Source organism: Mustela erminea, chromosome 18 (assembly GCF_009829155.1).
Source record: "Mustela erminea isolate mMusErm1 chromosome 18, mMusErm1.Pri, whole genome shotgun sequence".
Lineage (NCBI taxonomy): Eukaryota > Metazoa > Chordata > Mammalia > Carnivora > Mustelidae > Mustela > Mustela erminea.
Genome location: NC_045631.1, coordinates 14,905,235 through 14,911,613, shown reverse-complemented (window position 1 = coordinate 14,911,613; position 6,379 = coordinate 14,905,235). Strand labels below are relative to the sequence as shown.

General features: G+C 54.4%; 1 pseudogene; it reads right to left on the bottom strand.

Annotated features, from left to right (window-relative positions):
• Positions 1 to 446: 446 nt before the first annotated feature.
• On the bottom strand, positions 447 to 5,026 carry LOC116577987 (annotated as a pseudogene).
• Between the last annotated feature and the right edge of the window lie 1,353 nt (positions 5,027 to 6,379).

Genomic DNA, 6,379 nt, shown 5'->3' with positions numbered 1-6,379 from the left:
GCAACAAAAAGTGCTCCTTTCAGGGGACAAAATAGCCACGCCATCAGGCGGGGCCTAGCCACAGGTCACCGGGACCTCGTGGGACCGTGGCCCAGCCACTGGCCCCAAACACCGCTCCATTACCCTACACACACACACACACACACACACACACACACACACACACACACACCAAGAAAAGGGGGGGTGCGCCCCACGGAACCCCTAGGGCCATCTGGTCGACCCCCGGGAGCATGGGGGAGGGGGTAGCCGGGACCGACAGCCGACGCGAGGGGGGTGGAGCGGGGCGGGCTGGGCTGGCCCGGTCGGCCCGGGCGGCCCGCGCCGGCTCTGCCCGGCTCTGCCCGGCTCTGCCCGGCTCTGCCCGGCTCTGCCCGGTTAGCTCCTCCCCTGGTCCGCCTGTCGTCCCAAGGTCGGGACTTAGAGAAGAATCAAGTTGTTGCGGGGGGGGGGGGGGGAGGGCTCGCCTCCTCCTCTCTCTCACCACCGGCCCCGGCCCTCAGGACCGCCCCAGGACGGTCACTGACTCCCGGCTCGGACTGGGAGAGGGGGCGGACCCGTGGAGGCGCCCCCCGACGGCCGGACCTCCACGGAGGTCGCGGCCCGTGCCTCCCCTCGCGGCGAGGCCTGGTCTGGTCTGGTCTGGTCTGATCCCATCCGGTCCCATCCGGTCCCATCCGGTCCCATCCGGTCCCATCCGGTCCCATCCGGTCCCCACCTACGCAGAGGGCCTCGGAAAACGTGGTGAGAAAATCGGGGGCGACGACCAGGACCCCACGCGTGCCCGCGGACGGAACCCTCGCGCCATCCACGGGCTTCCCAGCGAGGCTCACGCCGGTCCCCAACCACCCGAGTGTGACACGGGACACGCGGGACACAGAAGGCCTGACGACCGGCCAGAGCCTCAGGCCGAACGGCGTCCTCGTGCCGCACGCGCACACCCTCTCCCGTTCCGCCAGGGGTGGAGGAAGGGGCACCGGCGGGGTGCTGGTCCACCCCTCCAGGCAGCCCCCAACACCCCTACGGGAGAGCGAGGAGGAGAAAGACGAGGCTAGGGCGCCACTGGTTCCCCAAAAAAACTAAGGGTTCAATCTCCCACTAGCCGATTGCGCCCCGACACCCCAGAGAAAACCGGAGGCTCCCTCTAGTGTCGCCGGCTTCCCGGAACTGCAGCTCGGGGACCGCCACCAAATGCCATCCCTTGCCGATGTCGCCCACGCTCCGGCGGGGAGACGCTATATAAAAGCGGCCGCCAGGTGGCGGCAGACAACCGCCGCGAAAGACACCGAGGCAGGCCCGGATCGCAGGGCAGTGAAGTCGCGCTGCCGGCCACCAGACCGCCCGATCTCGTGTCCCGGACCACTTCGGAGGGGGGGGCGTCAGCCTCGGGAGCTCCCGGCGGGCACGGCGTGACTCCAGCAGCCCAGAGGAGACTTGGGAAACGCGCCCGCGCCGCTGCCCCCGACTACCCACGACACACACACACACACACACACACACACACACACACACACACCCCCACCCACCCACCCACCCCAGGATGAAAACTGTTCTCTGTCAAGCATCAACCCTGAGCACTCACTATAAAAGTAAATGAGGAAACGCAGACAAGAGAGAAATCAAGCAAATAATGTGATTCTGAAGGCTGGACACCTATTGAGTCGAGAGAATTGACCAAACACCAGAAACTGGAAAAGGTTTTCCTTCCAAGTCAGTTCCTCCGTAGTTAGCTACACAACAACGTTCTTTCACCAGTATTTCCCCAAGAGTGCGACGATCCAAATAAGGTTTCCCAGTGCAAAGTTCATGGGCGCAGACTTCACACCTGTGATTCAAGTACACGTCTTTCAGGGCACCTAGCTGGCTCGGTCCAGAGGTTCCCCGAGGAAGGCGACTCTTGATCTGTGGGGGTCCTGAGTTCCAGGGCCACACTGGGTGGGTGTACAGAGCTGACAGGCCAAGGACATTCGAATCGCTATGTCAATTTCAAACACAACATAGGAAAACAAAACAAAAATCAGAAATAAAGTCACCCTGGTCGAATGCATTTTGGTTTTTTTGCTTTGTTTTTGTTTTGTTTTGTTTTGTTTTGTTTGGTAGAGGCCATGGGAACCCTGTGATGTTGGCAGACAAAGAGACATGGTCTCGGTCCATCAATGAATCGATGGAACGGAACAGATACCCAAACAGATATGCCCAAGCCCAACAAAGGTTCCACCTGAGATGCCTAAATTATAACCATAACCGCTATTTCTGCTTCTGCACCGTCCCTTGCTAACCCATGAGGAGATGGAAAATTACCAGCAAACTTTCTATAAGCACTCTGTAACCACACAACCCCCGCCCAGAATTGAACCTGGCAGAGTGGCCGCTCCCGGACCCCCACCCGGCTTTGGGCCAAGAGATAACAGTCATCTGGCACCAGAGAAACCCCCACCCAGAATTGGACGTGACAAAATGACTGCTCCCGGACCCCCCACCCAGCTCTGGGTGCAAGAGATAACAACCACCTGGCACCCCGCGGCTTGACAGGGAGACCCCAGCCAATCCAGAGGTGACACATACCCTAGCGGTGCCCACCAAGCAGTTTGAAGAATGACAGCCCTTTGACCTAACCAATAATCTGTTCCCAGCCTTTTCCCGCTCTGTAGCGCGCCAGTCATATGAGAGAGTTGCTGTTTGATTTTCCCGCGGTACGTAGTGATTTGTTAGGAGATACTATGATGTATGCTAAGTCCCTGCCTCCCCAAAAATAGTGCATAAAAAGTGCCGTGATCCTGAGCTCAGGACCTCAGCGTCACCGGCAACGAGTGCGCGGAGGTCCGGGTTCGAACTCGTAATAAACAACCCTTGCTGTTTGGCTTTGACTCTGGACTCTGGTGGTCGTCTTTGGGGGGGTCTCGGAATTTGGGCATAACACACCGATGCGCAAAGGCCATTCAAAGGAGGAAACATGGCCCACCTCCCCACGAAATCAGAGGACAGTCAGTCATCAGACATCCACAGGCCCAACACGCAGGCAAGAAGGCAGACAAAGAAACAAGAAAACTGGGGGGCACCTGAGTGGCTCAATGGGTTAAAGCCTCTGCCTTCGGCTCAGGTCACGATCCCAGGATCCTGGGATCGAGCCCAGCATCGGGCTCTCTGCTCAGCGGCAAGCCTGCTTCCCCCCTCTCTCTCTGCCTGCCTCTCTGCCTACTTGTGATCTCTCTCTGTCAAATAAATAAATAAAATCTTAAAAAAGAAGAAAAAGAAAGAAAGAAAGAAAGAAAGAAAGAAAGAAAGAAGAAAACTGGGGCGCCTGAGTGGCTCAGTCGGTGAAATGTCTCTGCCTTCAGCTCAGGTCATGATCTCCGGGTCCTGGGATTGAGCCCCGCATCCATCGGGGCTCCCTACTCAGCAGAGACTCTGCTTCTCACCCTCCTGCTCTCTGACCCTCCTTCTGGATCCTTCGCTCCTTCGCTCGCCCGCCCTCCCTCCCTCCTTCCCTCCCTCCCTCCCTCCCTCCCTACCACCACCACCAAAATTCTTTTTGAAGGAGAAAAAAAGGGAAGAAGAAAGCTGCTATCCAAACAGCCAGACCTCACCCCTCCTACCAATGTGAACTCCAAACGGATCTCACACTTCCATGGGAAACAGAACACTGGAACACACGTGAGTGTGTGCGTGTGTGTGTGTGTGTGTGTGTGTGCACGCGCGCGCGTGTTTAATGGGGCTTTGTTTTTAATTATTTATTTATTTACGTGCTTACGTACGTACTTATTTACTTACTTATTTTGATCGATTTTGGGTTCACAGCCAAATTCACTGGAGAATACGGCCAGTACCTACAGGACACCTGCTCTGCCATCCCTCCCTGCTCACTGGCCCCGGCCCCGCCCCCAACACTCAGAGGCACAGGCCTGCTCCCTGAGAGCTTCCACAAGCCTATCGACCATCCGACCATCCGACCATCCGTGGCAAAGCTGGTGTATCGCTTACAATGGATGAATCCACACTGTGACATCATCATCAGCCACTCAGAGCCCAGAGTTTACACGAGAGTCCACTCTTGGCGTTATCCATTCTCTGGGTTTAGTTTTCCTTTTTGTAACGACTTTATTTATTTATTTGACAGAGAGAGAGAGACAGACAGACACACAGATCATAAGTGGGGTGGGGGGGCGGGCGGGGAGCAGGCTCCCCGCCAAGCAGAGAGCCCAATACTACGGGGCTTGATCCCAGGACCCGGAGATCATGACCAGAGCCAAAGGCAGAGACTTGACTCACTGAGACACCCAGGAGCCCCCCTTCTCTGGGTTTCAACAAAAGTATCTTACCACCATCGTAGCACTCTGAATAGTTCCACTGCCTTAAAAATCCTCTGTGCTCTGCCTAGTCACCCTACCCACCCACCTACCCACCCGCGCCCTCCCCCCGCCCCCCAACAGGCACGCACCACCCCTGCCAAAACCCCTGGCAGCCGACAGATCTTTGTTTTCCCTTTTTCCCTGCCTGCCTGCCTGCCTGCCTGCCTGCCTGACTTCTTACCTTCCTTATCACTACTTTGAATAATATCATTGGCTTATTATGAAAGACGGACATGGAAATTACTAACACGAGGCAAGATTTCTCAACTTCAGTGGACTGAGTAGTTTCACGGGATGCCATTGCAATAATTATTTATTACAGTCTATATATTTTCTCAGAATGTCACGGTCTCTAAGTAAGAAAATAGTCCACGTCATCTAGAACTACCCCGAGGCCTCCATATTCTGGGAGAAGACATTTATCGCCAACTTTCAGGCCAACTGGTTGAATCTCTCCACCCTTTCCTTTAGAGCCTGACCAATAGCTATTCCTGTTGCTTACAGTACTTTTCCTTGAGATTTTTCGGGGAGCCCACTGCCTCCTATGGTTACAATTTTGGCTGCACTCCTTTGGAGCAAAACCTGGTCAAAGAGGGGGAGAAACCCTCTCCACACACCTGTCCGTCTATGACGCTGTCTGCTACAGTTCATATTCTGCTCTCCAGCCGACTGATCTCGTGACCCTCTCCACAGTCTGGCCTCCTTCAGCATGTCACATTGAGTTGGAACCGTGAGGTAGGTGCACCTCTTCTGATTGGCTTCTCTCAGTCAGGAATACACACGGAAGTTTCCGTGCCTGGCTCCCCACAGCTCCCCACAGCTCCATAGCTCGCTCATCTCTTTCCAAAGCCCCGAAAACCATTTAGTTCATGGCCTGGATGTACCCCACTCTCTGTATCCATTCTCCTCCTGCGGGACTTCTGGATTGCCTCCAGGTTCAAGCCATTACGAGTGAAGGGGCCGTGAACGTCTGCGTGTAGGTTTCTGTGCAGACATCAGTTTTCAACTCACTTGGGTCATCGATACATACCAAGGAGCAGGATTGCCGTGTCATACGGTAAGAGTATGTTTAGCTTTGGGACGCCTGGGTGGCTCAGTTGGTTGGACGACTGCCTTCGGCTCAGGTCATGATCCCGGAGTCCCGGGATCGAGTCCCGCATCAGGCTCCCAGCTCCATGGGGCGTCTGCTTCGCTCTCTGACCTTCTCCTCGCTCATGCTCTCTCTCACTGTTTCTCTCTCAAATAAATAAATAAAATCTTTAAAAAAAAAAAAAAAAAAAGTGGGGCGCCTGGGTGGCTCAGTGGGTTAAAGCCTCTGCCTTCAGCTCAGGTCATGATCTCAGGGTCCTGGGATCGAGCCCCGCATCGGGTTCTCTGCTCAGCAGGGAGCCTGCTTCCTCCTCTCCCTCTGCCTGTTTCTCTGCCTACTTGTGATCTGTCTGTCAAATAAATAAATAAAATCTTAAAAAAAAATAATAGTTTAAAAAAAAAAAAGAGTATGTTTAGCTTTGAGAGGCCATCACCCATATTTCTGGCATGGGGGGGGGGGCGGGAGCTGAGCGGAGGGCTGTGCACGGAAGGAACAAGGTCATGAAGGAGGGAGAATTCAAAGATGCTGGAAAGGAAGACGTCACCGGGGCACACCCTTTACCTCAGGGTTTGTGGCAGACCCTAAGGATGACATTGACATGAGACGGAGTAACAGGAAAAGGAGCCTACAAATTTGTTCCCTGAAAGTGTCACATGACAAAGCCCTCCCAAGGAAAGCAAGACCCTGAGAAGGAGCAAATCCTAGTTGCTGGTATACTGAGTTGAACAAGAAGAGGCGATTGTGGAAGAGTAACTAAACTACGTGGGGAGGCTAAAGGAACATACAGATCTGAAAGAAAGAAAAGAAAAAAGAAAGAAAGAAAGAAAGAAAGAAAGAAAGAAAGAAAGAAGCAAACAAACACACAAACAAACAAGATCAGTTTGTCCAGAGTTCTCCTTTCCATTCTCAACTTCCCGTCCTTGAAGATAAGAATGTCACT